Here is an 11,130-nt window from a genome sequence, read left to right on the forward strand (position 1 = left end):
AAACGAATGAAATACTGCCATTTGCAACAACATGGATGACCTTGAGAGAATTATATTAAGTTTAACGAGTCAGGCACAGAAAGAGAAATACCACATGTTCTCACTTATTTGTGGGAGCTAAAAATTAATAAATAAATTCACACACACACACACAAAAAAAAACCGGGGTGGGGGAAGAAGATACAATTACTTGAAGTTGACACGACAAGCAAACAAAGGACATTGTTGGGTGGGAGGGAGGAGAGAGAGAGGAGGGAGGGTGGTTTTGGTAAGGGGCAACAATAATCAACCACAATGTATATCGACAAAATAAAATTTAAAAGAAAAAAAAAGAAACCATGCCACCACGTTTTCCTAGTGAAATCATGCTATATGCTTCACTTGAAGCTTTGCAATCAACAAGAAGGAAAAGAAAACAGGGAGGGAATTGACATTTGGTACTAGAGGAATTATTGGGCACTTCGCACATGCCAGGCCAAATGCTAACATATAATATCCTATTTAGTTCTCACAATCACATTGTGAAGGTAACATTATCCTTATTTTATGGACAAGAAAACTGAGCTTGGGAGGATTAATAAACTTTCTCAAGGTCACTCTTTAGGTAAGTGGTGAAGCAGACATTCATTCCCAGGTCTGTCTGAACCCGTCAATGTTCTTTATGACTATGTTATGCAATATGTCATTTTTATCCTACTATTTACTATGTTACATTTTACATATATCATTTCATTTGATCTTTACACTAACTCTATGAGATTGGATTATCATCTTCACTTTTTATTTTCAAAAAAAGCCTGAGGCTTAGAGAAGTGTAGTAATTTGCTTAGTTTTACAAATAAGGATATAATTTTATCTGTATTGTTATATATTATATATTCTTAAATAATATATGTAACATATTATTGTATTATACATTATCATAGATTTATTATTGCATAATAAACAATAAATGATAAAACTTAGTGTCATAGTTGAATTTGTGTGACTTCATGATTATGCCTGCTCACTTGCTGCCTTTTCTGATTTTCTTAATCATGTATCTTTTAAAAAACTTTTTTATTGTTTGTTTATTACACAAGTAATATATGTACATTACAGAAACATATAAAATACAGATAAGCACAAATACTCTCATAGTAACCCACCAACCAGAAATAACTGCTATTTATGTGATATGTGGATGGAGTGGGTCTCTGAACTAAAAAGAGATAAAGAGATGGCTTCTGACATCCTATAGAGAGCAGATGGCATTTCCTTCTGTGAGATGCAGAGATCTGATGGACCACCCTCCCTAAATCCCAGTGATTAGAATGCCAGTAAGTCAAGAGGAGGGGTCCAATCTAGTGGCTACCTGGCCTCATCCAATAGGGACAGAATCAGCATTAATTGGCTCATCAAAGGCTGCCTTGCTAGTAACAGTCATGAGTGAGGTTTAGGTGAGTCTACTATAAATGATGCCTTCTCTGATATCTCTTTGAAAATCGGTAAACAAGCTTTCTTTGGAGCTTCTGTTATAATAAAGCATTGCAAGCACATCTAATATCATCAGTAAGAAACTAGCTCAATAGATTACGGGATATCCATGCTATGAGATAGTGCGTCAGATGTTAAAAGTAAGGTAGATATGTGAGGGTTCTCCAAAAAGTTCATGGAATGGGCCGAGCCCGTGGCGGACTTGGGAGAGAGCGGCGCTGGGAGTGCAGTAGTGCTCCCGCCGCGGGTTCGGATCCAATATAGGGATGACCAGTGCGCTCACAGTGCTCACTGGCTGAGCGCGGTGTGGCCGGTCTCAAAAAAGGACAAAAAAAAAAAAAAAAGTTCATGGAAAAATAGAATTGAAAGATAATACAAATCTTTCCATGAACTTTTTGAAGTACCCTTGTATATGGAAGAATATAAAAAGAGCTTCAAGATATATTAGCATGTGAAGAAAAAGCAAGCAATGAAACAATGTTTATATTGTTGTCCACATTTATGAAAGATAAAAACAAAAAAAATATGTCCATGTGTGACTGTATGTAGGTAGAAGAAGAAAGAGAGACTCAGAAGCCTGCATACACACTTAACACTAGTTAACCCCACGGGGACTCTGCATGTGGGGGTGGAGGGGCCAGGAAGGAGGTTGTGGCATCCAGGGGGATCTTTACATTTGATTTTGTATATTTTTGTACTGTTTGAATCTTTTAAAAAAAGAATGCTTTTCTATATCATTATGTAATTAAATGTAAAGATAAAAAGAAAAAATAACTTAATCACCACTTATAGTTTTCATTTCCAGATGGCTTTCATATGCATAGTTTATACCACAAGGACACATTTCCATTTATTACTGCAAGATGTAAATTTAAACCAAGTGCTTGAATTTTGCATGTGCCCAAATACCTTTTAACATTGTCTATGGAAGAAGTGTCATTTAAAATATGTTTTGTTCTGCTTTTGAAACACATTTAATCTTTCTCCATTAATCTGCTTTCTCTAAACCTTTCCCTAATTCTTCTCAAGGATTTCCCACCTGCTGTGCAGGATATACAACAGAGTGACTCTAATCATGTTTGGAAATATTTTTATCAATTTAATCCATATTTGGCAGTTATTTCCATTCCAAAGTCTTAGACATTTTAGGCTGTATGCTGATCAATTTCTTAATGTTATATGACACTAGCAACAAATAGGATAACAAATGCAGAATTATCTTCTGAAAAATAGTAACACTTCACATTGGTTAAGCTAAGCTTAGATCTATCTACTGAGTATGTTTTAGACCTTCCCACTGTGGAAGTTCTCTCCAGCCAAAAAAAAATACCCTTTTACCAGATTATATGCAAGCTGCATACTTTTTAAAGTCCTTTTCATGCAGGTATGCTTGTGAGTTCATTGTTTTTGCTGGTTTATGGGCTCTGTGATACAAAATCCCGTGTGAGACTTTTAATGGAGGAAAACGGTCAAGTGGCTCAACATTTAAGACTCCACCTCCCCAGATCTGGCCAGGACTCCCTTTTGTCCTCGTGGGGTGGGCGAACCCCTTGGTGGCAGATGTTGGGTTCCACCTTCTTTCTTCCTTGTCACCTCAGGAACGTGGGGGGAAGGCATCTGAGAGCACTGGACCAGCACTGTGGGTGTTGTTGGATTTTGTTTGTTTGTTTACTATTCTTTTGTCAGGAGTGGGAACCATGAAATGACACCCGATAGTTCTGATAGGAAGCTCTGCAATTGGATCGGAGCCACAGGGTTCATTACCAATTTGACTGGCTGTGTGATTTGGACACTCTCTGAATGATTCTCTCTGTGCTATGAATTCTGGCCTTCATAAAATTTAAATTATACCCAATAACCTTTTCCTAATGCTGTTGTAAAACACTAAAAATCCTTTCCGTAAGGTAAACCTCACTATAATGAAGTCTTTAGTTACTCTCAGTACCTGAGGACTTATGGGTCCTACCCTGGCTCCATCCCTTATCCGCTGTGTGACTTTGAGCAAGTAATTTAAGATCCCAAAGGCTCAATTTCTTTATGGCTATGAAGTGAACATCCTTCATGAAATTGTCACAAGAAATAATTGAGATAAAAGTAATCAATCCCTGAGCCCACCCTCCCTTTGGACTTCTCATCCTGTGAAATAGTAAATGTCTTCACTGTTTAAAGCACGCTACCTGGGGGTTCTTTTATTTGCCATCAGAAGCTGCCTGGCTTGACCTTGCTGCTTGACCTTGCTGCTTCCTGCCCTGAGGTTCATGCCTCATCAGCCACAGCCTGATCTCTCAGGACTCTTCCCTGCTCTTCTTTCTCTACATCCTGACAACAAACATCGGGTAGAATCTGGAACTTTTCTTTTTACATCTTAGGTATCAGGCTCCTGAATTCTTACCCTGTGTTCTCTTTAACTGCTTCAAAGAGACAAACCCTTGACTCTTCTCTCAACTATTCCACTTGGAATCCAAATCCTGGGACTTACTGAGTACCTCCCACAGGTTTGTGTCTCTGATCTGACATTTGGCCTCAAGTTCCTGTCACCTGGTTCCCTTCAAAGCTGCTACTGTGACTTTCCTGGCGAGCATCTCCTGCCTGACAGACTATCTTTCTCTGCAAGTGGGACTAAACCTCTTGCTGCCAAAACTTCACAATTTCTTCATAGCTCCACATGAGGCACACACTGATAGGAGAAAATTAAACCAACGATTACCTTGGCTCGTAGATTCCTATCCCAAGGAGAGGGTCCAGAGGAGGGTCAGAACAGTGCCCCGTACAATATGAGGCACAAGCAAAAAGTTTGAACAGAAATTTCTCCAAAGAAGATAAAGTGGCTAATAAGCACATAAAAATATGCTCAACATCATTGGCCATCAGGGAAATGCAAACCAAAACCACAATGAGATACCACTTCACACCCACTAGCATGTCTATAATCAAAAAGACAGATAATAACAAGTGTTGACAAGAATGTGGAGACATTTGAACCCTCATACATTACTACTGGAAATGTAGAATGGTACAGTTGCTATGAAAAACAGTTTGCCAGTTCCTCAAATTGTTAAACATGAAGTTACCATATGACCCAAACAAATTCACTTCTAAGCATATATCCAACAGAAATAAAAACGTAGGTCCACACAAAAACTTATATACAAGGGTTCATAGCAGCATTATCCATAATAACCAAACAATGGAAACCATCCAAATGAGTGGTTAAATAAGACATGGCATATCCACGCAATACCTTGTGTACTGATATTGTATATGAATATTGGTAATATATATAGTTGGTAATACATGTCAGATATTATTTTCCAATAAAAAGGAATGAAGTACTTGGTACATACTACAACATAGATGAACCTTGAAAATACTAAGTGAAAAAAAACAAACACAGAAGGCCATGTACTGCATGATCTCCTTTATTTGAAATGTCCAGAATATGAAAATCTATAGAGACAGAAAGTAGACAGTGTCTGTCTAGGGTTTGGGGTTTGGGAGAAATGGGGTGACCGCTAATGGATACAAGGTTTCTTTTGGGGTCAAAAGATCAGTTCTGACATTGACTGTGGTGATGTGCACAACTGTGAATGCACAAGTCACTGATCGTACTTTTCAAATGGCAAATTTTACAGTATGTGAATCATACTTCAACAAAGCTATCAAAAAAGAATATGAGGTCCCTAGCCGCAGTGTGGGCTAAGCAGGTTTCAGAGCGTTCATGTGGCCGGATGGGGAGAAATTAACTGAGATGGTCCTTTATCCCCAGGGAAGAGTCAAGATTCCAGATCAACACCAAGAAACGGAGTCAGCTTGCACCTGATGTGACCCAGCTTAGCGATCTCAGCTGAAACGGTGAGGATGGCAAGAGGACAGCAGTCACTGCTGTTGTCTAGTCAGTGCCAGTGTCACAGTGCGATTTTCTGATCAGTGTTTCTCTCCTCTGCTAGAATGTAAGCTCCACAGGAGTAGGGGCCGTGGCCGTTTTGCTCACATTTGGCTCCCTCAAGACTAGCACAGTGGTTGAAACTATAAATACTGGTTAAATGTGCAAGTGCAAGCTGAATTCCTCTCTCTTCCTCCTTTCATAATTTATTTAGTTGATTGATTTGTGTCTGAATATAGGAAGACTTATCTTTCCTTCTACTGAACAGGGCTGCCGTGATTCTGTCCCCACGTTTTGTTCTTTGTGCATTCCTGTAGGATATATCACAGTAGAATTCCCCAGAGTCATTTGTACCCCAGGAAGGAACTATAGCTGAAGATCTTCTCATCCCTAGCCTGACGTTTCCCCGTTATTTAGATTATAGCAGACGGTTAGTGCTAGAATGTGTTTTAAAATATGAAGTCTAATTACTTCACCTTACAGGTGAGAAAACTGCAGCCCAGGGGAATAAAATGGTTTGCCCAAGGTAATACGATGTGTTAGCAAATGATAAAGCCATACTTCACTTTTTCTTGAATGATATGTCACAGTACTCCTTATGCAGTGTATATCTAACTAGTCTAAACTCTCCCAGGCAAATTTTTGGTGCTTAATTGAAATGGCAAAGGTAATAGTGATTCATACAGTCTGGGAGCCCAGGCAACCCTTGCTCCAGAGTCTCCTGTCTTGTAGCTGCAGCCTGTGAGAGAGGCTAGAGAACCTGGCAGGATCAAGCACACAGACCATCAGAGGACACTGGTCATTTTATGTCAGCATTCAGAAACTGTCTTGGCTACTATATGTTGGTCAATTTATATGTAGAAATATATTTATACCTGTCTCTGAATCTGGCCATTGCTTAACACTACAAATGAGTTCTACCTTAAGCAGCTATCAAGGGTCACAGTGGTAACCAATGTGTATACCTGCTTAAAGGACTTTAGTCCTATTTGCATGCACGGAATTTGATACTTAGATACCAAGGCATTGGAACTGAGATTCTTGATCAGAGAGGGGAAGATAAAATTACCCATTTCTCTCATTCTCTGCTCACCTGAGGTAGGAAAGAGTAAAAAGACATATGCACTGAAGGGACCTAAGGTTCAAGACTGAGAGGAGCTTCTGTTTTGAATGGGAGGGCTGGTCTTCAAGGTCAATTCAAAAGCAGAAGTGATAAAGGTGTGTGTTGGGAAAATATAGAAAAATGGTCAGGGCCCCTCAGATATTCAGAATCTTGCTGAGCATTTGATGTAAACATGCACTTGCATCCAGGTATTGCTTGGTTACCGTCTAATGTAATTGCGCATGTGCACCCAGGTGTCCTGGGTTATGGACTTAAGTATAAAAGATGAGTGGCTCTGATCCACAGAGCCCCCCACCCCCTGGGGGGACATGGGGAGGCCACTACTGCTGCTGGAGGCTGTTGCTGCAAGCTGTTGCTGCCAGTGTCCTCGGGACCATCCGAGAGGCCACCGCCACCACCGCTGCTGCTGAGGACTGAGCTCGTGTCATCTGCCAACGGCTCCCAGGATCTTTCCCAATTACCTAGCGTGGACCTGTGTATGAGGGGTCTGGGGACCCAGCCTGGCATGTGAGGGGTCTGGTGACCCAGTCTGTACAATGGGTTTGAAGGGTCTGAGCCCTACCTCTGACAATATAAATGGAAACTTAGTATAACTAAAATAATGAAACATTTTGGCTTTAGTTATGATTTGCCTTACTCAACAACTGGCAGTCATGTAGCTTTACAACTGGCATAGTCAGTGGCAGGATTCTGAGCAGGTAGGGAGCCAAAAGCCCCTTGGGAGAAGGAGGAAATGTGGCTACTCTTGAATATGTTGTGCCCTATGGCCACTTTCCTGTTGACTGGAATCTGGTTGCTGCTCACTATACTGCAAGCTGATCGAGATTTGAGGCAGAAAGCAGAGTTTTTGGAAGCATGGATAAATGTCCTGGAGGATGACACGCAGTGACTGGCCACTCCTGCCTCTCACAACAGGGAAGATGACAAGCCCAGTGGTGAGTTGGGGAGACCATGCATCTCCAGGCATAACCTGTTGTGCATCAGAAAGTGAAGCACAAGTGGCCTATGGGATTGGGTGGACAACCAGCAGGCAATCCACAGGTGACCTAATTCGCTACCTATGTCCTGTATACCCAGGTCGAATTGGTGGGCTTGGGGAAACAGTAAAGCAGAAGAAACAGAGATAGCCCCCAGCTGCTGCAGCTATGGGACCTAGGGTTGTGTTGGGAAAATAAAATAGTTTAATCAAGCCCCATTACCTCAGGTCTGGTTGGGTGTGGTGCAGCACATTTTTTGTAAACAAATTGTGTGGGTGGGTGGAGTTAGTGTACATGCACACCAATGTATCTTTTTAGTTTTGTTGCTATTTTGTGTTTGAGAGTGTGTGGAGCAGCAGCCCTGAACTGCTGGCCAGCAGAGAGCTTGCATCTAAAAAGAGACATGTTTACTTTGCTGGCAGCTGCTCAGTTTTTCTTTGGACTTTGCCAGTAGCAGTTGAGTTTCTGAGTTTCTCTTTGGGCTGCCTGTGTGCATGTGCTGAGTAAAGACTACTCTTTCTTCACCTACAGCTCCAAGGACCTTTCTTCCTGTTACCTAGCTTGTAGACCTGCGTGTGAAGGGTTTGTGACCCAGTCTGGACAATGGGCCTGACCGGTCTGTGAGCTGAGACCCAGCCCTAGCTCTACAGGGTGGATGGTGTAACATGCTCTGGAGACGATGTAGTAAACGCATGTCACATTTGTCCAAAGGCAAATGGCTCAAAGAGTGCCACTTAAGCCTGATAGCTCACCACATGCCATATAAACCCAAGAAAAGAGTGCCACATGCAGATGGGCAGATGACCCAAGGACAGGTGGCCCTGCATAATTTCAAGTATGTTTTCACCTGGTGAGGAGATGGAAAAGTTAGTCTCCATTACCACGTGCCTGTCTCTGTGGCAGCAGTAACAGGATAGCTGCAGATATGCACAGGGGCAGGGCAGCAACTCCTTGATGGACAGGATGAATGCAGCTATTCGAACTGTGTGGGTAAACACTGCAAAACTGCCCGAGACTGTGAGTGAATAGCCAGTGTAAGTGGAGCTGATTCAAGTGATTCAAGAGCTTGGGATGGGGCAGCTAGATGCTAATAGCCAAGACAATGAAAAAGGTCCTGAGGGCATTTCAGAAGTTTGGAAGAGTGCCCCTCCCATCACAGAGGACTAGGAGAACTGAGTTTCTCAGGAAGACAGACTTGGGGTGACACTGCCCTTGGGAAACTGCTCCCTACATCCCAGCCGCTCTGGCTGGAGCAATCCTGCTTAGGCAGCCCCAAATGTGATTCATGCAGCAGCTCTGGAGAGCAAAAGCTGAAAACCTTGGTGGCATTCACATTGTGTTAAGTTTGCAGGCCAGCAGAATGTGAGAGCAATGGAGGCATGGCAGCCCCCACCCACATTTTGGAAGATGTATGAAAAAGCCAGGGGACTCAGAGGCTTGCTGCAAGGGTGGAGCTGCTGTGGAGGTCCTCTATGGAGCAATGTGGAGCAGAAAAGTGGGGTCAGAGCCCCCACTGGGGAAATGTCTAGCGGAGCCAGGATGGCAGGACTACCACCAGGAGCCCAGAACTGTGGGGCTCTTGGCAGTGTGCAATGACTGCCTGGAAAAGCTGCAGGCACCAGGGCAGCTCAACAGGCTGCACTTGATGGAGCTGTAGGAGCTGCTGCTGCTGCTGCTGAGGACTGAGCTCGTGTCATCTGCCAGTGGCTCCCGGGATCTTTCCCAATTACCTAGCATGGACCTGCGTGTGAGGGGTCTGGAGACCCAGCCTGGCATGTGAGGGGTCTGGTGACCCAGTCTGTTCAATGGGTTTGAAGGGTCTGAGCCCTAGCTCTGACAATATAAATGGAAACTTAGTATAACTAAAATAATGAAATATTTTGGCTTTAGTTATGGTTTCCCTTACTTGACACCTTCAGTCATGTAGCTTTACATGTAGAGAGTAAATTATGGAACAAGAGACTTCAGGCTGTCCTGGATCTAAGCTGACAAATGCCTTCGATCCTTCTGTGGGGTGTGAATGCAACACTGCTGCAGAGTAAAACTGGAGCTCAGTTGAGTGCACTTAAGGAGGACTGAGAACCAGTTACTGAGGGAAAAAACAGCAGTTCTGGAGCATCCAGAACAATAACAGGTGGGCACTGGAGCCAAATTTCTGCTGCAGTTGTAGGTAGATTTTTTTCCATGTCTGCCAGGATGTAAGAAAACATGAAGATACAAGTATTGATTTTATTTACATATGCTGCTTCTATTCAGGAATTCTTGAAGACAAATTGGGACTGATAAGTTCAAGGGTAGATAAATCAGTGCCTAAGTAAAAGCTTCTCCACTAAATAAAAGGGGTGTGTAGGAGAAATTATGGATTTAATAATATAGAAACAAACTTAGAAGACTTATAGTCAATACAGCAGAATGTGCTAACACAGAAGGATTCAATTTCTGTTCCAAACACATAAAAATGCTGGGAAAACTTTTAACAACAGTGACAAAAGTTGCTTAAATACGTAACTGCATTAGTCAGAGTTCAAGAAGAGAAAAAGAAGCACTAGGGGTGGTAGATAAATAAGGGATTTACTGTAAGAATTTAATCTTATGTAATTGTTAGGTAGTCTACTGAAGGCTTTGTATCTGTTGCTCGAGGCTGAAGTCAGAAGGACAGCCAGTCAGGAATGGAAGATAGATGTGAAGTGGGGGGGGGAATGAGGATGAACTGGAACCCATGCCGGTCAGCTGGGAATAGACTGTACCCACCATGACCCCACACTGTATCCAAACCTCCAGCTTCCCAGGTGTCTTGTAGGAGAAGACAGTGCCCTTTGTCACAGATATAAAACACCCACCTGGCCCAGGACTTGGAGAAGCTGTAGGAGGATCCAGTGAGAGCAGGAGGAGCTGTGGGCCCACAGCTGCCCCACAACAATCAGGTGAGCACAGCCAGCTGGTAATGTTCATCAGCTACAGTATCACCTGGTTCCTCTCCTGCAACCAAACACATGCTAACCTCCTGTATTAGTTTTCTATTGCTGCTGTAACAAATTAGCACAAGCTTACTGGCTTAGAGCAACACAAATTTATTATCTTACAGTTCTGGGGGTCAGAAGTCCAAAATGGGTCTCACTGGACTAAAATTAAGGTGTTCCTTCTGGAGGTTCTAGGGGAAAATTCATTTTCTTGCCTTTTCCAGCTTCTATGGCTACCGCATTCCTTGTCTAATAACCTTCTTTCCCCATCCTCAAAGCCTGCAATGTAGGGTGGCAAGTCCTTCTCACACTGACATCTCTCTGGTTCTACCTATTCTTCCCCAATCCTTTCCACTTTTAAGGTCCCTTATGATTACATATGGCCCACCTGGATAATTCAGGATAATCTCTCTAAAGGTCAGCTGATTAGCAAACTTAATTGCATCTGCGACTTTAATTCTCCTTTGCCACATAACCTAACATATTCACAAATTCCAGGGATTAGGATGTGCACATTGTTGAGGGGCCATTACTCTGCTTACCACACCCTCTCACCAAAAGAAGATACGAAGACCCTTTATCTATCTGTAATGATTTCATTCTTCTACCTAAGTCACATTCCCTGTTTAATACCCTACAATTTAAATACTGAGATAGAAGTCTAACTACTATTAATACATCTTATATTAGATGTTAGGGGATTTGGAGAAG

The sequence above is a fragment of the Galeopterus variegatus genome, unplaced genomic scaffold, assembly GCF_000696425.1.
Source record: "Galeopterus variegatus unplaced genomic scaffold, G_variegatus-3.0.2 Scaffold3289, whole genome shotgun sequence".
Classification (NCBI taxonomy): Eukaryota; Metazoa; Chordata; class Mammalia; order Dermoptera; family Cynocephalidae; genus Galeopterus; species Galeopterus variegatus.